Source organism: Oncorhynchus nerka, linkage group LG8 (genome assembly GCF_034236695.1).
Source record: "Oncorhynchus nerka isolate Pitt River linkage group LG8, Oner_Uvic_2.0, whole genome shotgun sequence".
Taxonomy (NCBI): domain Eukaryota; kingdom Metazoa; phylum Chordata; class Actinopteri; order Salmoniformes; family Salmonidae; genus Oncorhynchus; species Oncorhynchus nerka.
This window is the reverse complement of record NC_088403.1, coordinates 33573336-33596020: the sequence shown is the minus strand read 5'-3', so window position 1 is coordinate 33596020 and position 22685 is coordinate 33573336. Positions and strand designations below refer to the sequence as shown.

Sequence of the window (22685 nt, the reverse complement as noted above, 5' to 3'; positions counted from 1 at the left end):
ACATTTTTGTCTGTAGTACAATTATTATTGACCGACTAGGATATTGCTGCTTCATAACGACTGCACGTTGTTGTACCGTATTATACTGTAATTTTACTCATATATTGGTCAAGTGTGCTGTACATTACATTTGCTATTGCCAGTCTAAAATATTATACTGTTACTGAAACATGAACTAAAACATATTTAATATGTAAGACATTGGAATATATTTCAGCAAATAAACAATGGGTGAAATGCAATTTGAGAAAAAACAACACACGTGTAATTTATGTATCAGAAAAACAAACGTTTGAACTTATGAACTTCAGAGGCGCACACACCCTTTTGCAACCTTTCAACTCCTTGCCGTCAGAAGCCGAGCGAAGACGGAACATGACGAAGGTGACGTCAGGTGCCTCGCTAGTCTCGTTTAGTTTACTGCGAAGTAGATGGAAAAAAATCCAGCAACAAGAAGGAAGTGCAATGGCGACATTGATTCGCCAACTACCAAATCCGGATACGTTCCTGTGTAAACCTTGGTCAACTTTTATCAGCGCAGCAAAATTAAGTGACAGTAAGTGCAAGTCCAATGTTGTCATTCATTTCTATAAAAATGGCACGTGCGAACAGTGTTGAGTTGTCCTCCACGCATCTGTCAAAACTGAAACATATTTAGCTAGTTACCAAATTCATAACAAATCTATAAAACTCATGTTTACAAATGCTCGGTATTCAATTGATGCATTCTCAATATGTTCGTAATGCGCATGGGTTCGTTTACTGATGTCTGTCCTGGCTACGATAACTTTCGTTGCTTGTTGGTGACAGTTTCCTTGATTTATCAAGGCAGCTCGTCAGATAACGTTACAGCTGCGAGCTAGCTATCTAGCTAGACGTAATGACACGTTTCAGCGTGGCGTGCGTGAGATTTGTGTTCCACCCCCCAACCACCAACTAACCGATCGCACATGAACTCTAAAATGAACTCTATTTTCTTATATTTTTTAAATACAGACTCGCTCGTCGACAACCGCTTGAAAGAGCTGTACCACAACTGGGAAGGAACTAAACTCAGCAAAGAAGGTAAGGTTGATCAAAACGTGCTGTAGTGACTGTCACCTGAGCCTTGTTTTTTGTTGTTCTTGTTCTTGTGGACTGAAGACGCTCCAGTTGTCACTCCAGCATTCTTGCCAACATTCTTGCATATTTTAAGACTACAGCCACACAACACAGCACAGCCTGTCAAATTCGAAGCTAAGGGACGACCACAGCATACATTTTTCCTAACACTGTTTATTATGAAGATAAAAAATGTGTTTTATGCATGAAAATGAATTTCCGCGTTTGTTAATTACAAATGGATTGATATTTAGTGCCATGATATTGGTCAAGCAAGAAATGTCACGCGTGTTGTACCCTAGAGGCTCTTGGCTCTACCTACACTGTAAAAATGAGGGGATTTGATGACTATAGGTTGGAGGGCCACCCAGAGTGACAGACATTCAAGTGTAGTACAACTTCAGTACTAACTCCCCAGTCTTCAGTTCAGCCAGACTCTGAGTGCAAAAGCAGTATCTCTCAGTCCCAGCTAGACTGGAATCACCAAATCACCAATATGTTCTGACTGCTGATCCCAGGCTAAACACACTGAGACAGAGTAAGATTGACTTGCCCTTTAGATACTGATCTAAGGCCAGTTGTGTTTCCCCTGGACCCCCTAATGGTTAAAGGTAAGGAGATCCTCTCACTCAGCCAGAATGGAGTCTCCCAGTGTTGTTGATCCCCGGCCAAGAGTCGGGCAGGTTGTGAGACACACACACACCATCAGCTGATGAGGTCATACCATGTGTCAAGCAGACAGTAATAGCTAACTGGTGCTGAAGATGACTGAGTGATGTCATTACAGACCTATAGCCTAATCATCTCTGAGATTAGTGCCAGACAGCGATTATGCCCATAGTCATATGGTAAACTCAGCATTATGCCTTCTCTCCGCTACATAGGTCAACAGCTGATGTAGTCTATAATTCAATTCATTATCTTACAATGTTGTTTACGAGGATAAGTGAGACTTGACAATGCACAAATATAGAAAAATGTTATCCCCGCTTTACAAAATTTCTCAGCGGGTGTCTGACAGACGGTATGTTTCTCTCTGCCTGGGTAGCGCTCATTCACGAAAGACAGATTGTTTCAGCAGCACTGTTTTGGCAGTTTCTGTTGTTCTGGCAGGCAGGCGAGGCAGTAAGCTACACACTGTTCTCATTTGTCTTGGCAGAGACAGATGAAAAAAAAATAGTTGCGCTTTTACAAGTACTATACCCGTTGTTTAGGGATGGCATTTGAAATAATTTCACTATTAGAATAATATCAGGATTTTTTTTCTCGCATATCCGGATAGTCGAAATACATGTTTTAAAAAAAAAATGTTATGTATCTTTTTAATCTGTGCCCTTGCGTGAGGGAGAGACGCAGATGGTTCTGCTCGGAGGAGGGGCCGGTGTGTATTTATGAGACTGAGTGACCAGAAAGTACCCACGCTGGCCCGCGCTAGTTAGGCAAACTTGTAACATTAGCTGCTGCTTATTTATCATCCAATGAGCGTGCCTGTTTTTACTGCATCCAATCGATATAAAGAAGATAGCTAAGATAGCAAGTTAGCAAGCTAGATAACTAGCTCATTGAGGCTACAATTACTGCACTCCCCATCCTTGTAAACAAATGGCAACACCATGATTCAGATTAAACAACAGCCCACCTCTTGGTTGTTTGTTGAAGCCCACTCCTTCTTATTTAGCTAACTATTTAGCTAACTTTTAATTCCATTTTGCATTGATTAGAGACCTCTCACTTCCCTTGCCACACATGGAACCTCTGACTGTGGAGCAGCTTTGATTGGCCAACAAAATCAACAAGCGTGAAACGTGTGTAGGCTACCATCATCGATGGCTACAGATATGTCTTTTTTTTAAATGGAGTGAACGTCATAAACACTACATTTAAAAGTTGTTTTGTTTTTATTCAATTAACCATTTCAAATGTCATCCTTGTATTTAATAATGTCACATGGGTAATTAAATGTACTTCATACAAAGCATTTTCATTGTTAATAAATAGGGCGGCAGGTAGCCTAGCAGTTAAAAGTGTTGGACCAGAATTTCCAATGAGAGAAATAATTGTCATTATTACAAATATATATATATATATATATATATATATATATACACACATATACACAAATCGGCAGATTAATCAGTATCTGCTTTTTTTGGTCCTCCAATAATCGGTATCGGTGTTGAAAAATCATAATCGGTCGACCTCTAACATACATACATACATACATACATACATACAGTTGAAGTCGGAAGTTTACATGCACGTTAGCCAAATACGTTTAAACTCAGTTTTTCACAATTGCTGACATTTAATCCTTTTAAAAATTCCCTGTCTTAGTTCAGTTAGGATCACCACTTTATTTTAAGAATCTGAAATGTCAAAATAATAGTAAAGAGAATTATTTATTTCAGCTTTTATTTATTTCATCACATTCCCAGTGGGTCAGAAGTTCATATACACTCAATTAGTATTTGGTAGCATTGCCTTTAAATTGTTTAACTTGGGTCAAATGTTTTGGGTAGCCTTCCACAAGCTTCCCACAATACGTTGGGTGAGTTTTGGCCCATTCCTCCTGACAGAGCTGGTGTAATGGAGTCAGGTTTGTAGGCCTTCTTGCTCGCACACGCTTTTTCAATTCTGCCCACATTGTAAATAATAATTTGTTCTTAAATGACTTGCCTAGTTAAATAAAAAAAATGTCTAGGCAGCTTTCTGATTCTACTCCCAGTTCAGCCCCTGTCCCTTTACTCACCTCTGTTCCTGTCTCTGTCTTCTGTAGAGATGCACGTGTTTGGCCAGTTTCCCAACCAGGAGGATTTCTGTCTCGTCGTCTGCCATGTCTGCAACCAAGTGGTCAAACCCCAGGGCATCCTCACCCACTACGGTAAGAACCCTAACCCCTACACACTACCCACTACCCAAACACACTACAGTAAGAACCCTCACCCCTACCCACTACCCAAACACACTACAGTAAGAACCCTAACACACTAGCTTTAAGTACCACCCTAACTCTGACACTACCCTTACAGTACAAACCACCCTGACCTTGACACATTACCCAGACCCACTATGGTAAGACCCCTAACTCTAACCCATTACAGTAAGAGCCCCCCCAACATTGGTCAGTGCTGGACCAGATCAGAATCATATTTTATATGTCCCATGCTTTGTAGACTACAGGTGTAGACTAACAGTGAAATGCTTACTTACAGGTTCTTCTCCAACAACGCAGAGTTAAAGATAAAATAATAATAATTGAAAACCAGCTCTTGTCTGTCCGTCTGCTTATGCTCTCGTTGATCCCCAGTGAACGGAGCGCACTTACATCTGCTGCTGGCTGGCTGCACATGTCCTAGAGCGAGGAGTCTGTCTGTGCCAAGAGACAGGCAAAACACACATGCATATGCACACACACGCCCCCCTTGAGTGCTCTCTCTTGCCCCCTGCAGGTTGCTGCCTCCAGCTGCAGTCCTCTCAGACATGACAATCTGGTTATAACGCATGTAAATCTGACCTTAGATCTGTGGTTAAGGGAAACAGGAAATCTTCCTCTCACAACAGCTGTTCACTGACAAGCTCTGAGGTCAGCTCTGCTCAGGGGTCAAATGCCTTTCAGCTATGCTCCTCCAGCTGTGTGTGTGTGTGTGTGTGTGTGTGTGTGTGTGTGTGTGTGTGTGTGTGTGTGTGTGTGTGGAGAAATACTCTTTCTGACAGCCAGCCAGTCTGCAGGAGTCAGACAGACAGTTGATACCCAGCTCTGTTTCTCTCTCTGCCCATCTGTAGCTGGCGGCGGAGGCTGACTAAGCAGTTTAACGGAAAAGCTTTTGTATGTTATTCAGAGGTTGGGTGTGTGTCATTCAGAGAATGTGTGTATGATCTAGACTGTTATTCATAGGGTGTGTGTGTGTTGTCTGGTGACTGCCCTTATGGTCCTGGATGAATTGAACTCCTTGCAGGCTCTCTCCTCTCAGCTTAGTTTCGTTTCCTGACTTTGATGTGTGGGCTGGCACTCCCTGCAGTGTAGTGTGTTGGCGAGGCAGTTAGTTGTTTGTGTGCTTTTGCTTTGGTGCCAGTGTGGGCAGTTGATGTGTTGAAGCAGCTGCAGTGATAGTGTGAGGTTTAGTGTAGTGTTGATTTGTATAGAGCAGTTTAGTGATGTGCTGCGTTGTGTGTGTCATGTTATGAAACGTATTGGCTGTTGCAGAAGCGTTTGGCGCTTCTCTCCTCTCTCTCTTTCTCTCTCTGTGGTGGGTGTCTTCCTCTAGCGGTGACAGTGAGGATGTAAACAAACCCAGCTGAGCTCTCAGTGCGATGCTGACTCTCAGCTTCCTACTTCCTGTGGCTGCTAGGCTCACAGGGCTCTCACGCTAGCCACCGCTTCACTCGCTCGGCAATGCCATGGCAACGGGCTTGAGGGACTCTGTAGACGTAGCCTCTAACCACCGATAGAGTTTTAAACCCCCTGAATAATGTTTAAGGTTAGGATAGGGGTATTTTGGTCCTAGATCTGTGTTAGGGGATCGCTTGTACCTTGGAAGGGCAGATGCACAAGATTTAGACTTGCGTGCATTGTTCAATGTACTCTAAACTACAGTTGTAAGTAACCAATCTGTGTGTGAATCTGAATGGGCTGCTGTGTAACTACTGCTGCATACCTGAATGAGGTGGACTTTGGTCCTAGCTCCCAATACAGCTGCCCCCTCTGCTTTACCTTTGCCTATTTACTCACCTGCACATACACCTGCCTGACGGACGCAGTTACACACTCACACACACCTGGAACACACGCACGACTGCCGCCTGGCATACACACACATACACACACACGCCCTGACACCTGCTTAATCTGTGTGCTCATTCATCCCTGTTGTTCTAACGAGCTGTTGGTATTTCAGCACTCATTGGCAAGGTAAGGCAATCTCCCTGTCATTCCCACACACTGTCATCGTATTGGCTCCTCACACTTTCAGTCACTAAACTGTGACCAACGAGACAGATTCTGTGGAGTGGGCGATACAGCCTGTCAGACAGTAGTTGTCTGAGGACAGTTGGCAGGATGGCTGTGGTGCCGGGGCCAAGTCTATTTAGGAAATTGCCAGGGCAGAACAAAATGAATAATCATGAATAGTTTTATTTGCTGACAGTGATATAATGCATTATTTTTATCCCCGCTGCACAGTTCACAAGCTTTCCTCACTAATTTTAGTGCAAAGTCTGCATGCGTAGTAGGTCTACAATAAGCATTTAATGAGGTGTGTGCGTACGAGAGCGCGTGTGGGTGTGTGGGAGAGCTCGTGTGTGGCGTGGGTGTGCGAGAGCGTGTGGGAGAGCACGTGTGGGTGTGTGGGAGAGCTCGTGGGTGTGCGAGAGCGTGTGGGAGAGCACGTGTGGGTGTGTGCGAGAGCGTGTGTGCGTGTGTGTGTGTGTGTGTGGGAGGGGGAGTGGGAGTGGCTGTGTGTGTTTTTGACATGTCCCTCTGTCCCGACTAGGTGTCTGGGGAATAGAGTCCCAGTGAGGCAGAGAGAGAGTAAAGGACCTCCCCACCTTCCTCACCCCCCCCCCACCTCCCTCAAAGACATGCATAGCCAGAACCGTAAGTTTCCTCTCCTTTAGTCCTCCTTCCTTCTCTATCCTTTCCTCTCTCTGTCTCTCTCCAATGCCCTCTACTGCAATATGGATCACCAGTTCATGATTTGGTCGCACCCATATAAAAACGTTGTCACGCAACATACAGGACCAATCAAAAGTTTGGACACACCTACTCATTCCAGGGTTTTTCTTTGTTTTGATTATTTTCTACATTGTAGAATAATAGTGAAGGAATCACAACTATGAAATAACACATATGGAATCATGTAGTAACCAAAAAAGTGTTCAACAAATCAAAATATATTTATATATCACCGCGCATGTTCAAACAATTAGCCTAGAACTCCGTTAGATTATTTTTTTAATAACCTACAAATATGGTGGACCTGAGGTAATAATGAGAGGGATACCGTGCCTTCAGAAAGTATTCACACCCCTTAACTTTTTCCACGTTTTGTTGTGTGGATTTAAAATGAATTGTCTTTCATTTTTGTCAACGATTTACAAAAGAATACCCAGTCAAAGTGGAAGAAAAATTCTATATGCAACATTTGCCAATTTGTCTTTAAAAACTTCTTCAAGCGCTGTCATATTGTTGATTATTTCTAGATAACCATTTTCAGGTCTTCAAGCATATTTAATTCAAAACTAACTCGGCCACTCAGGAACATTCACTGTCTTCTTGGTAAGCAGCTCCGGTGTAGATTTGGCTTCATGTTTTAGGTTATTGTCCTGGTGAATTCATCTTCCAGTGTCTGGTGGAAAGCAGACTGAACCAGGTTTTCCTCTAGGATTTTGCCTGTGCTGAGCTCCGTTCCGTTTCTCTTTTTATCCTGAAAAACTCCCCAGTCCTTAACGATTACAAACATAACCATAACATTATGCAGCCACCACTATGCTTTAAAAAAAATGGTGAGTAATATGTTATTGGATTTGCCCTGAACATAACTTAGTATTCAGGACAAAAAGTCAATTGCTTTTCCATATTTTTTGCAGTATTACTTTAGTGCCTTGTCGCAAACAGGATACAGGTTTTGGAATAATTGTATTCTGTACAGGATTCCTTATTTTCACTCTGTCAATTAGGTTAGTATTGTGGAGTAACTACAATGTTATTGATCCATCCTCAGTTTTCTCCTATCACAGCCATTAACCTCTGTAACTGTTTTAAAGTCGCCATTGGCTTCGTGGTGAAATCCCTGAGTGGTTTCCTTCCTCTCCGGCAACTGAGTTAGGAAAGACACCTGTATCTTTGTAGTGACTGGGTGTATTGATACACCATCCAAAGTGTAATTATTAACTTCACCATGCTCAAAGGGATATTTAATGTCTGTTTTTAAATTGTTTACCCATCTACCAATCGGTGCCTTTTTTTGCGAAGCATTGGAAAATCCCCCTGGTTTTTGTGGTTGAATCTGTGTTTGAAATTCACTGCTCGACTGAGGGACCTTGCAGATAATTGTATGTTCGGGGTACAGAGATGAGGTAGTCATTCAAAAATCATGTTAAACACTATTATTGCACACAGAGTGAGTCTATGCAACTTCTTATTTTTTACTCGTGAACTTATTTAGGCCTGCCATAACAAAGGGGTTAAATACTTATTGACTCAAGACATTTCTGCTTTTCATTTGTTATTAATTTGTAAACATTTTGAAAAACATTATTCCACTTTGATATTATGGGATATTGTGTGTAGGCCAGTGACAAACACATCTCAAATTAATCCGTGCTAAATTCAGGCTGTAACACAACAAAATTATACATATAAAAAGCTGAGACCCTCCTCTCTTCGACAGGGACAACCGTAGTTGCTTCCAAAGCTGTGTTTTTCCTGCAATTGGATTTTGAGATGTTATACAATCAGACACTTCCTTTATAGGAATCATGAGTATAATGTACTTCACTGTTTGACCAAATTGTGTTTTTAGCTGCCCAAAAAAGAGGAAGGTTTGAGTGAGTGACAATGCAAAATGTGCAGCTCGCACCGATGCGACCACTAATAACATTCAAGTCAAATGGTCGCAGTCTGGAGCCATGGATCACTTACAAACATCACAGATTCATTGTGTGAATAACTGACCAGTCAGTGATCTACAGTGTTAAGACATTTTCATGATGCTGGGTGTTTACCAGGTGGGTTCACGCTCAGTCTGTATTCAGTCTGTATATCTCCTGACCGTGTGTGTGTGTGTGTGTGTGTTTCAGAGCGTCGGCACGGCTCCCCGTGTCCCTCCAGGGGTCCAGTGGTCTCTGTGAAGCCCAATGTGGCAGTGTCCCCCACCCCGGGTCCTACTCCCCCTCTGCCCTTCAGGGTCCCCAGAGACTACCCCCACTCCCGCTTCAACAAGGCCCCGCTCGCTGTCTACCCTCCCAAGGGTGTCCGCAGCAAGACATGGTGGGTGCACAAACAGGCCAAATCTTGTGAACATGCAGACACGTCCTGCATCGAATCCCTGTCATGGTTATTTTTTTGAATAAAAACAATCCCACAACTCTCTACTCAATCAATTAGCACCCCCCTCTCTATATCGTTCCTCTCACTCTCTTGCTTTATCTGTCGCGCCATCCCTCTCTCTCTCTCTCTCTCCCCCCAGTGTGTCATTGCCAGTAGTGAGTCTGGAGAAGATGCCATGTCTTGGCCGGGCAGAGAGGGGAACACACGTCAGAGTCAACTGCTTTTCTTCCTCCTGCTCCTCTCCCTCCTCCCTCAAACCCTCCCTGATCCCCCAGCTCCCCTCAGGGGTCTCGGGAAAAGCTGGTGAACGGCCGCGGGCCAACCACCCCTTGCTCCACCACACCCCTCCCTGGTGGACCACCGGCCCAGCCCGGCTCGCTCTCCCTGGACAAACGACCCTCCTCTACCCCCTCACCCCTCCCCTGAATCACCGCAGACCCTCTCCCTCCCCTCGGACCCCCGCAACCCCCCTGGACAGGAAACAGCAGAATGGAACCAAGACCCCCAGGCCTCATAGGAGACTGTCAGGTGAGAACACAGTCTAACCACAGATCTAGGATCAGTGTACCCTAACCCCAATCCTACCTTCATTACCATGTGTGGCTCAGTTGGTGGGATGGTGCTTACAACGCCAATGATCATGGGTTCGTTTTCCCGCTGGGGCCACCCACACGGACAATGTATTAATGCTTGATGTTAGTTGCTTTTTGGATAAAAGCGTCTGCTAAATAGCATATATTATATCTAAATTATTATAATCAGAGATCAAAACTGACCAGAGATCAGCCAACATCATCCTCCTCCTAGGTGAACAGACACAAAGACGGATGGAGAGAACATACGATGTATTAATGTACCTTTTATCTGGTAGGGAAGAATTTAAGGTGTAGCAACTTCAATTCTACCACCAGGAATGTGCATGTCTTGCTCAGCACTATAAAGGTCATGGTATAAATATATAGCCTATGTTTATAAGTGTAAAAGCCCTCCATATTCCTTATCTCCCCTAACCTTTGAAAGCTGCCCAGTCATGAGAGTGATGGGGCATGAACAGATTCATCTGATGGGTTAGGAACTTGGCATGGGTGGGGGCTGTTTTGAAAGACGAGAGAGTGGAGGCTGTTGCTCAACACTAATCCTATGCACTGGGGCCTTGCTAATTCTGCTGTGGATGAGGAGACTTCCCTCGTACATCTCTTTCCAACTTTCCTATCTCTTTGTTCTTCCGCCGCTCTGTCTTTTCCCTCTCTCTCTCTCTCTTGCCTTTCTCCTCTCTTCCTTTACTCCTCTTGCCTCTCTCTTTTCCCAGTCTCCCCCCTCCCCCCCATATGTTGTTGTCTCTGTGCTGTGCGTCACTCCAACTCTTTGATTTACAAGTGTAATTCATGAGCTACTGCTGCCAAGGCTTCTGCTCCTTAAAAACCTTCCCACCGCTTGGGACTCCCAACTGGCCTCTTCTACTCTCATCTCCTAAACACATGAGAGACACACACACACTTTTCATCTCGACACACACGCACTTTTAATCTCCCGCATGCACACACACACACGCCTCATCTCCCAAACACACGCACACTCCCATAACTACCTAGATTATAGAGATGACATGTAGAGATGACATGTAGAGATTACAGGGACAATTGAACTGTTTAACATAGGGGAAACTTCTCAGTGGAATTTGGGAAGTTTCAGTCAAAGAACAGTCTACTGTAGGTCCTATAAGACAACTTTGTAAGACACTTCTCTCCCGTCATTCAAGATCTCTTGGCAAAAGATGACTTCATGTTACTCTGGAAGACAAAATTCTGAAATCAGCCGTGATGGTTTGGTTTTTGATGGCTGTCTGGTGTTTACAGGCAGGGTGTTTGACCCGAACAAGCACTGTGGAGTCCAAGACCCAGAGAGCAAACGGTCCTGCACGCGATCACTCACCTGCAAGGTGAGACACACTGACCTCTGACCTCACATTTGATTGGCTACACAGTTTATTCTGACCATACGTGCGCACTACTTCATTTTGCCTCGTGTGCTTTATTTTCCTTGATACCGTGGTAAAACTAATTTAAGTCTCATTTAAATGTGTTCTTATTGCCCTTTTGTGTCCACCTGTCTTTGTTATTATATTGTGTGTGTGTTCCAGACTCACTCCCTGATCCACCGAAGGGCCGTCCCAGGCAGGCAGAAAGAGTTTGATATCCTCCTGGCGGAACACAAGGGCAGAGCGAAGGAGAAAGATAAGGAGGGGGCAAAGGAGAAAGATAAGGCGGGAGGGCAGAGGAGGGAGTCACAGGGGGGCAGTCAGAGCACCCGTGCCAATGATACTACCCCCTCCACCCTGCCCCCCCACTGCCACAATGGCAGAACCGTCTCCACTCTCAAACGGCGGCTGGCTAATGCACACAGACCCAGGTAGGGGGCAGCACTGAGGCCAAAGTCAATGTATAGCTTCTATTCATTCAATGGAATCATGCTTGTTACATTTTTTCAATGAAGATGCTGTGTTTGCTGCTCAGTAATATTAGACCAAAGTTAGACCAAAGTTGCATATTTGTAAGACATTCTACTGCGCTGTTGGAGCTGGTAACATAAGCATTTTCCTGCACCTTCTGCAACACCTGCAAATCTGTGTACGCAACCAATTAACTTATTTGATTGTGAAAATCACTGTCAGTTGAAACTCACACCACTAGGGGGTGTAACCTACTGTTGATAGGAGAATCATAATCAAAGTGAAACAAACTGATTTTGACACTTGTTAGTATTTGTAGGTCATGTTAGTGTCTAGTTTTAAACATGTTCTTCCTTTCACTTTCTCTTATTTCTTTCTGCCTGTCTCTCTTTTTCGTTCTCTCTCTCCCTCTCTGTGTGCAGGGTACCTGGTAGTGGGGGTGCTGCTGTCCTATCCTCCAACCCCGTCCCCCCAGGCGCAACACAGGACCCCCCAGTCCCTGTCTGGCAGAGGGCAGGAGGGGACAGGGACGGTCGTCTGTCCAGTGATGAGGGCGACCCAGGAACACCAGATGGCCCTGACAGAGACGATGACCGACCATCCTGCCACTACTCCCCTCACCACCCTCAACCACTGGGGGTATGTACCTGTACCCTTAGTCATTTAGCAGACGCTCTTATTCAGGATGACTTACAGGAGCAATTTGGGTTAAGTGTCTTGTACAGAGATAGGTACCTGTCTACCCAACATTTAACATTAAGGTAGCTATGTGCAAAAATATGTAGAGTTGAAGTCGGAAGTTTACAAACACTTAGGTTGCAGTCATTAAAACTCGTTTTTCAACCACTCCACAAATTTCTTGTTAACAAACTATAGTTTTGGCAAGTCGGTTAGGACATCTACTTTGTGCATGACACAAGTAATTTTCCCAAATTTGTTTCACAGACAGATTATTTCACTGTAATTCACTGTATCACAATTCCAGTGGGTCAGAAGTTTACATACATTAAGTTGAGTGTGCCTTTAAACAGCTTGGAAAATTCCAGAAAATGATGTCATGGCTTAATAAGCTTCGGATAGGCTAATTGACATCATTTGAGTCAATTGGAGGTGTACCTGTGGATGTATTTCAAGGCCTACCTTCAAACTCGGTGCCTCTTTGCTTGACATCATGGGAAAATCAAAAGATATCAGCCAAGACCTCAGGAATAAAAGCTGTCGACCTCCACAAGTCTGGTTCATCCTTGGGAGAAATTTCCAAACGCCTGAAGGTGCCACGTTCATCTGTACAAACAATAGTACGCAAGTATAAACACCATGGAACCACTCAGCCGTCATACCGCTCAGGAAGGAGATGCGTTCTGTCTCCTAGAGATGAACGTACTTTGGTGCGAAAAGTGCAAATCAATCCCAGAACAACAGCAAAGGACCTTGTGAAGAGGTATGAACGTATCTATATCCACAGTAAAACGAGTCCTATATTGACATAACCTGAAAGGATGCTCAGCAAGGAAGTGCAACTGCACATGGGGACAAAGATTGTACTTTTTGGAGAACTTTCCTCTGGTCTGATGAAAGAAAAATATAACTGTTTGGCCATAATGACCATTGTTATTTTAGGAGGAAAAAGGGGGATGCTTGCAAGCCGAAGAACACCATCCCAAATGTGAAGCATGGGGGTGGCAGCATTATGTTGTGGGGGTGCTTTGCTGTAGGAGGGACTGGTGCACTTCACAAAATAGATGACATCAGGAGGCAGGAAAATTATGTGCATATATTGAAGCAACAGCTCAAGACGTCAGTCAGGAAGTTAAAGCTTGTTCGCAAATGGGTCTTCCAAATGGACAATGACCCCAAGCATACTTCCAAAGTTGTGGCAAAATGGCTTAAGGTTAACAAAGTCAAGGTATTGGAGTGGCTATCACAAAGCCCTGACCTCAATCCTATTGAACATTTGTGGGCAGAACTGAAAAAGCGTGTGTGAGCAAGGAGGCCTACAAACCTGACTCCATTACACCAGAAATAGAGAGATAGGCTAAAATTCACCCAACTTATTGTGAGAAGCTTGTGGAAGGCGACCCGAAACGTTTGACCCAAGTTAAACAATTTCAAGGCAATGCTACCAAATACTAATTGAGTGTGTGTAAACTTCTGACCCACTTGGAATGTGATGAAAGAAATAAAAGCTGAAATAAATCATTCTCTCTACTATTCTTCTGACATTTCACATTCTTAAAATAAAGTGGTGATCCTAACTGACCTAAGACAGGGAATTTTTTACTAGGGTTAAATGTTCATGAATTGTGAAAAACTGAGTTTAAATGTATTTGGCTAAGGTGTATGTAATTTTCCGAATTCAACTGTATAATTTGTACCGAAGGGTTTGTAAGTAATCACAAAAATTCAGCTGCTTCTCAAATATCTGTAAACAAATAAATGGTTGATAAACTACTTGTAAATTCTTTATGAAGTGTTCCCTTATCTCAGTCTAACACCCAGACTGAAATCAGCCCTAAGCCCCTTCCCTAGAGCTGGGAAGATAAAACCGAAAACTACCGACACGGACATTGCCCTCTTACCGAAGCATTTTGCTTACGTCTGTAATTTTCGGTGAATATGCTACACAATGTTTTTGTTCTAAAGCGTTATTCTGTTAACTGTAATGTGCATTAACCTGCTTTCTGCGTTGAAAGTACAGTATCTTCCCTGTCCCTGTTTTGCTGCCCGGTCTCACTCTCTCTCCCCACTTTTGCGCACCATGTGAAGGGACAGATGCATTCTGATAAGCGCAAGCATATAACCATTGAGCAACGTTTCAAAATGGAATTGAGGGAAAACAACTTTTTTAAATAGTATTTTACTGTTGTTAAAAAATTCAATTTTTCTCAACTCTCAATATTGAGGAACGTACACCACTTTCCAAACAGGGTATGTAATTAAGATGATGAGCTGCCGGAACGTGCCATTTGCAGTCAATACATCAAGTCGTCTATTGATGCCTACCAATGGGGAGTTTTTGTTGGACATTACATTTACTGTTGGATCCTTTACATGGCTGTCTAGCATCAGTATCATATATTTAGGGTTAGCAATATAGATCATGTGTTTTGAGTTCCCACTTCCTCAGGTGGTAAATGATGTATCATATGTACAAAAACAAAGGATGCAGGCAAATTAATCTCTAGCAGCCCAAAATAAATCTGATCATTCTGGATCCTATTTCAAAGTATCCATCCATTCCTTGAACATGTTAGATGAAATAGCTGACTTCTTTCATGTCTAACTTGGCACTGTAAAATTAGATCCTTGCCCCTAATGGAAAGTTTGTTTTTTTAAATAATAAAAAAGAGTGTATTTATTGTTATCGAACCAAATGTATCGTTAAATTACTTTTATGTCAATATCTCCCAGCCCCCCCCCCCCCCGCCACGCACTATTTGTAGAGATTTGATTGTGTAAGCGACAAGGTGGAAACCTCAGCCGGCCTGATGGTAATGCTTCAGAGCAATGCCTTAGTAATGGCTGCGGAGCTATTGCCATGTCACCGTACTGCTTGAAGTAGGGCTGTAACGATGCACGTATTCGTACTGAACCATTCGGTACGAAGACCTCAGTTTGTTCCTCACTGTAAACACAAATGAATACATACAAATATTACAAGATAAGAAGCACTAGACCTATAGGTTATCCCCCCCCCCCCCCCCATTTCAGTCTATTCCATTAAAACAAGCTATGCGCCAATTAAGATTTTAATTTTGATTAATGTTTTGTGAGGCGCAGCCAGGAACTAGTTCTATAGTGGGGTCGATAAACCAGAATTGGAGGATCCTCCATCGTTTTACATCTCCCGTTTGGGAACATTTTGCATTCCTAGTAGATTACATTAGCGGTGGACATAGAGTTGTGGGTAAAACGTTAACAGCATGTCGCCACTGCTCAGCGAGAATAGCCTATGCAGCTGCCAACACCTCAAATGTTGACAAATACGTTGACATCACCTCAGTATACCGCATGCAAGCAGCCCTTGGCAGCTGATTCTTACCGGGCTGAAGAAATTACAAGAGCGATAGGTAGGCTATGTTTATATATATTTTTTTACTGTCTTTGGTTTATAGCCGCGGATATGCGCCTGTTTTCGGTGGTTGAAAATAGGGGGTTTCCGGCAGCACCTTGTGAAAGTGCCCGAGTCACATTGCAAAGTTCACTGGCACTGAAGGAGACAGTGTCATCACCAAGATGGATGTGGGAATTTACCACTCAAACAGTCCTCCAACTCGTTATTACTCGTAGGAATCTCGTCTATCATCCTGAGCTCTCCCCTTCTCCCACATACTGACCTTTGACGTCACCTACTAAGGAAATGGCCTCTATAACAGCGTTTTTAGAAGTTAAATGCAACAACAAAACATGATTTAGACAACGTGGATGTGGATTTGAACTATATAACTGTATAATAGCTGTACTTTTAGCCAATCTGCGTTTCTCAATGAGTTCAAATCACATGAATGCAGCCCACTGGGATTTACGACTTCACAACTGGTAAATTCCCACCTCCCACATGGTTACAAACGCCGCGTCAGAGTGGAAACCAACATAACAATCCTGTCACAACAGACAATACCAGGAACATTGTGAATGCTGAACATTGTGAATGGCATTTCAGTCTTCCCGCTGTCCCGAAACCGAACCGAACCATGACCCCAAAACCTCAATACGTACCGAACCATGGGTTTGGTGAACTGTTACACTCCTAGCTTGAAGCAATCCATACAGGCTGATATGATCTATATATTTTGTTTCTGATTGTGTTAACCCCTCCCTCCGTGTCTCAGTGCTGTGCGTTCAGCAGCAGGCTGATGGGACGTGGTCACTATGTGTTTGACCGGCGGTGGGACAGGATGAGGCTGGCGTTACACTGCATGGTGGAGAAACATGTCAACGCTCAGATGTGGAGGTGAGGAAAGTGTGTGCGTGTGTTAATTGTACCAGCATAAATGATTTTGTCGGCCCGTTGTTCTGGGGCTCTGGGACAAACTCCAATGTATATACATCCAGCTTTAGACTTCTGAGATGTTCTATGGAGAAAGTGAGTTTAGCTGTCTGGGGAAGACACACAGATACTCATAGACACTATTAATAGGTGTGGAATGGCGGATGTTAGTATGACCTGGTTCTGCTGGGGCTCTGGCATAGGACATCAGCAGCCAGCTCATATTCTAGACAGAAATGTCTCTGAACCCCTGTAAATCCATATATATTTCATTATTGCTCTGGTTTTTCTAACGTCCCTGTCCTCTGCTGTGTTACAGAAAGGTGCCCCTGGCTGTTGAGAGCCCTCTCTCCCTCGGGAGCCCTTCTATCATCACTCCCTCCCCAGCCCTCTCAGCCCTCCTCCCCCCCTCTCCTTCCCTCCCTCCACCAACGGAGCCTTCTCCCTTGGGCCCTACACCACAGCCTTTCCCCAGGATGCATCAGCAGCAGGGTTGTTTGGCATCAGGGACCCCTCCCAGCCCGTGGCCCCTGTCTCCGCCCTAGGGAAACCCCGTAATGGCACTACCACCAAACCCATCAGGCCCCCAGGGGCCACTGGTGGCGCGGCCAAGAAGAGGAGGACCACCCATCCACCTAGTTCTGACACTCTCAGGGGGAACAACAGCAGCTACCACACTCTGACTCCCACCCCCATGCTCAGCTCTGGTGTGCCCCCCTTTAGTGGTAGGAGAAAGACCTTAGGACACAGTGCCAGGGAGGTGGGGGTCAGGGCTGAGGACTGGTACTCCAACCCTGACCAAACCACCACCACACCCTACCCCCTCACTAAGGACCACCCCAGCCCCTCACCCCTTACTCCCAGCTCCCTTCCTCCTCCCAGCCCCCTGGCCTACGGAGGAGGGGTGGAGGGGAGAAAGAGAAGGAGCCCCAGTGCGTACGGAGGGGGAGGAAAGCCCAGTAAGGTGACCAAAGCAGCAGCAGGGCTGGACGGCATCTTCAGGAGGAACAGCACTGGACTTCTGGCCTCAGGCCCCGAGTCACCTCGACAGGTAAACACACCTAACTCACCTGGTTACTCACATGGTAATTCACCTCACTTGACAACTGAAGTTACCTTGGCTCAAATAAAAATAGCCTGCCTCATATTTATTTTTACTGTCATGGATTATACAGATTGATGTCGTCTTTGGATATGGGTTGAGCTTGACTGTCAACTTGAATCTCACTTTCTTGCCCTCCCCCTGCTCTTCCTCTCCCCCTGTTTCTCTCTTTCCCCTTGCAGTCCAAGTTGCATCATTGACAATAACAGGAGACATGGACAGAATGTTGGGCAGCTGGACTAGTATATGTGACCTTTGACCCAATGTCAGTACCACAGGGCCCTGCCCTGTTAACAGTGATGTCACTCCGCTCTGCACCTGTACCCATGAAGGATTCTGGGACTTGGAGTCATTGGTGGGTCAGAATGATTTGGCTCCTCCTCTCACACTGCCCATCCCATATTAGGATGTGTGGTCCCTCCCCACAATCACGCCCACACATTGATCAGCCAATTGGCGGTTCTGCAGAGGTAGTCTCCATGGTTCCAGGGTGAAGCACTCAAATCAAGACACTCATCATCACAAACTGCCCTCTGAAAAGGGAACCTGCTTTAGGTTGGCATCTTTATCACAGCTCTACATGCATTTAGACATTTTGTTGTTGTAGCTTCCTGTTCCTGTGTGGTCAGGTGACCAGGAAGGAATTCCCATGTCCAAAAACTTCCTCAGGCAGACCTCCACTCCTCACCACACACACCCTTCTCTCCAGCATGCCAGAGTTCAAAGTGCACTTACTCTCCTCCTCCTGGACTCCAGAGGCTACACAACAACCTGTCTGTCACACAAGGGAAGACTTTATACTGACACTTTTTCATGAAATGTCTTTCAAAATAGGAAGAATTCAGGTTATCGAGGATTGTTTTTATTCTTCCTCGTCTCAAATGTTGCAACACAGAGAGGACCTACACCCTAAATGGAAAAACGATGGTGTTGGATCTTAGATGTATAATAATTTATAATTTCTTAATTTTCTTACTGACCAGAGTAGAGCTACAGACATTGAGCAAAATTATATTTGTATGTCAATTTTTAAACAGTATTATTATTATCATAGTTGTTATTGTTGAAATGTGTACGTATATTTTATTATTTTTTAATATTTATTATAAGCCTCCTATTACTAAAAGAACTCGAGCTAAAGTGTTTTAACCGCTTGGTGACTTGTATTTTTAAGGGTCCTTTTTGCCGGCGGTTCTCCCTTTCCACACTTCTTCCAATGTTTCTACCTTTCAACATGACTTCTCTTTCTCTTCCACTGGTCTCTGACAGACGTGCTTGATTTGATATGTACATTACAGAAATGTAAATATGGCACTAGCCAACTCCTTTTAATACCTCTGGTTCCACTGCAGTGTGTTCTTCTGTTCTGTCAGTGATAGACGCTCTACAGGGACATCACTGACATGGGCTGCATCTCAATAGTCTAATCTTCTCCTCCTCTCCTCCTTTGTCTTTCCGGATCTGAAAACGAAGGTGGCGTTTAGAGCAATGTGGTGGTTGCCAGACAGGAATTTGACTTCCGTCTCTTGTGATAGGAAGTTACTTTAGGTTATTTTAGATGCGTTTTTCAGAGCAGCGGTAGCGCCCTTACTGTTCCATACATGGGGATGTTCAGTGGTTGCCTGAAGGAAGAATAAGGCTTTCTCGGATACTCTCTTTTGCACTTTTTCCTCATATGCCCAGATCGTTAATCTACTTCTATTTCTATAGATATTTGCTTCCCACCCAGTATGAACTCTGGGGTGGGAAGACACGCACAATCAAAACAACTTTTTATTTGATTTTATTTGTAATGAATTTTGAAAATGTTCTTTCATTTTCTTTCGCTTTGAAAACGTTGACGGTTTTGTAGATCGGAAGGAAAACATCTAATGTATTCCCCTTTTTAGATGGAATTGTAAGGCTACAAAATGCGAAGACTGTGCAAGGGGTGTGTCGACTTTCACTAGGCACTGTATATATTTGTAAAGGTGTTTTGTCAACAACAGTAAATATGAAGACTAGGCCTGTATTCCTTGTGACTTCAATCCCCTTTATAAACCAGTGTACTTTAGGCTACAGTGTAGGGCAGGGGTACTCAACTCTTACCCCATGAGGTCTGGAGCCTGCTGGTTTTCTGTTCTACCTGATCATTAATTGCACACACCTGGTGTCCCAGGTCTAAATCAGTCCCCAATTTAGATGGGAACAATGAAAAAATGCATTGGAACTGACTTTGAGGTCCAGAGTTTGAAATGTATAGGCTATCTGAATCTCAGACAAGGTTATTTTTTGTATTCTTAAAAAAAAACAATTTTACTGAATGTGTCTCCAATGGCTAAGGGAAATCACAAACACTGTAGGTCTGCATGGTCCAGGGGGAGGGGCTGGGAAAAGTAGGTACAGTGGGGGAATGTTTCTATGCCTGCCGTTTTGTCTTCAGACCCTGCCTCTGCAGCAGTGCACTCTCTTCCAAGTCCTTAGGCCCTCACCTGCAGCACTATATTTCTAGAAGTTCTCGTAGGTGAAAGTATTGGTTCTTTTCACCATCTCGGATGACCTCCGACACACTCAAATGACTCATATATGCTCGCTTTCTGCTAGTGGTCAATGTCGATGGCATGTAACTTGTCCCAAAATAGTAATAGACCTACAGAATACATATCAGTTTATAACTCATCAATTACAAGTTAATGTTCGATCACTGAAAATGTGTGCACTACTGATTGGTCAGGTCTGGAGCCACGATGCCCCTCTCCAGTCATTTAGGTAAGCAAACGGCACGTGACTGACTAGGTATTATTCCTGAATGTTAACTTTGCTTCTCCTCTCCTCGCTATTTTTTTACTGAGTGTGGAACAGCAGATAAGCAGTCTAATTGAACTCGTGTCCTCGCTCCTCGTCTTCTCAAAACCCGTTGGATGAGAAAGCCAGAGGTCCCGCCCATTCTGACCTTCTCCAATGGGTTTCGATAGTGACGGCAAGAGAGAGGACACGAGAAGTATGCAATTGAGGTCTTCCCTACGTGTTGGTCTGAAATGGCACACTGTTCCCTGTAGTGCACTACTTTTGACCAATGCCCTAATATGCGTGCCCTGATCAAACCAAAGGCACTGTATCAGGGAAATACAGTGCCTAAGTAGTGCACTATAGAGAATGAAGCAGACTTGAGTAGACTAGTGGTTCAGTGCAGTCTCCTCATTTAACCCAAGACATGGATGTCTCAGTAAGTAAGGCCTTATTTTTGTATTCACTAAATAAAGCAGAACCAGGTTCTTGTTCAGCTCTTACTATGAAATAGTCACTGGTTCACCTTATCAGTCTGTGGTGGCGTCCATCATGTGCTTTCTACTCCTGGGTGACTCTTTTATCCTGTTGTCCCCATGGTGTTATCAACACATTTTGATGTGTATTTTCAGGTTTGACAATGTTTTGTATAAAAAATATATCTATATAAAATATTTTTTCTACCTGCTGTTTTGTCCTGTCCCTTCTTGATGGAATCACTCCACCCAGGTGCATGATTCAGCATAGCAGGATAGTAATTCCGTGGGAGAATCTCAATTTCATACTCAAAAGCGTACTCAATACCCATTGGATGAGAAGTCAGAGGTCCCACCCCTCTGACCTTCTCCTCCAATGGGTTTTTAGAAGGCGGAAACGAGAGGACGCGAGGAGTATGCAATTGAGATTTCTTTGTTTCCCGTGGGGTGAAGATGTACACAATGAATTATGCCTGAAAGAAGGACAGACACGCATACATTTCCCTTTACTTGAATTAGTCCCCTGTACACTTGCAAAGTCAATTCCCCTCGTTCCTGCAGGGGTGGCACTTTAAAGGCCCACCTAATATAAAATGTATAGATTGTGCCATATGGACTGGAGCAGTGAGTAAAGGCCGAGGTGGGCGTAGTATTGATGTTTAGGATATCTTTGTGTTCCCTTGTACACGTGACCACAAACGATCACTTGGTATACAGTCTAGTAGGTGAGCAAGAATCCATTTTGGAACCAGACCTGATAATTGCGTTGGTGAACAAACTGGCATCTGAGCCATATTAGGCATGGTGCATCCTTCCCCTCATAATGAAGTGAACAAGAAGTCCTGGTGTGTGGGGATAGCGAATACAGAGCTGTGTTCATCCTATTCTTCACAGTAGCCTATCCATTCACCTGTGAAAAGTTCTGCGTTATAGACTATGCCTGTGCAGCAACAGGTGCCGCCTCATCGCCAGAATTGGTAGGCTTGCAGGAGCCTTTTCTATTCACTTTTAAAATTATATATTTGTGTGTTGTAAAGTGGTTATTATAGCAAATAGACAACTAGCGCTACAAAATGTCAAGAAGCTGTCAGTAGGTTAAATGGCAAAGGCAGCTTGCATGTAATTGATGACATAAAAGGTTTCCAACACTATGCAGCATGTCAATGAATTCCGAGGGCTTTCCCCCCCATTGCAAACAGCATTCTTATGATAATAGTTTAATGCTGGTCCTTTGGTTAATTGTCTGGCCGATAGCGGTGGCCACCTTTTGTTGTATTTCTCACTGGGCCTAAAGGACAGGGTCTGGTCTTGGGGGATTATAACTCGAGAGGTCTACTCAAATACCACAACAACCATATTTTTCAGAAGACCTCATTTGTAGGTTATGCAAGAAGTTGGTTCCAACTACTTTTCGACTAGTTATTAATACTATATTACGTGGACATTGGCTAAACAATATTTAGGCCAATAATACCTGTTAAATAATGTCTAAAACACACATCACATGGTGAGATATTGCTGGCCTACAGCCATGACGTTTAGGCCTATGTTTGAATGATTAGCCTAATATTATTGATATTTGAGTTATTTAAACAATAAGGCAACGCAATTAGAGCAGTAAAAATAAAGGTTTTGTCAGCCAATCCGCATTCAGGGCTTGAACCACCCAGTTTATAATGAATAATATACCATCTTGGCGCCAATCTTCGTACCATTAGCCCTAGAGTGCACTGTTTGCCATGTCCACATTTTTA

At 43.9% G+C, this 22685-nt stretch overlaps 1 pseudogene; it reads left to right on the top strand.

Moving 5' to 3' along the window:
• Positions 1-415: 415 nt before the first annotated feature.
• Positions 416-21143, top strand: LOC115133156 (ataxin-7-like protein 1; annotated as a pseudogene).
• The last annotated feature ends 1542 nt before the right edge of the window (positions 21144-22685 follow it).